A 245-nucleotide genomic window follows, 5' to 3' on the forward strand; every position below is an offset into this window, starting at 1 on the left:
GATGTTGATGTGAGCCATTACCAACCTTTCAAAACACTTCATGGCTATGGACGTGAGTGCCACGGGTCTGTAGTCATTTAGGCAGGTTGCTTTGTGTTCTTGGGCACAGGGACTATGGTGGTCTGCTTGAATCATGTTGGTATTACAGACTTAATCAGAGACATGTTGAAAATGTCAGTGAAGACACCTGCCAGTTGGTCAGCACATGCCCGCAGCACACGTCCTGGTAATCCGTCTGGCCCCGC

Source organism: Salvelinus namaycush, chromosome 5 (assembly GCF_016432855.1).
Source record: "Salvelinus namaycush isolate Seneca chromosome 5, SaNama_1.0, whole genome shotgun sequence".
Classification (NCBI taxonomy): domain Eukaryota; kingdom Metazoa; phylum Chordata; class Actinopteri; order Salmoniformes; family Salmonidae; genus Salvelinus; species Salvelinus namaycush.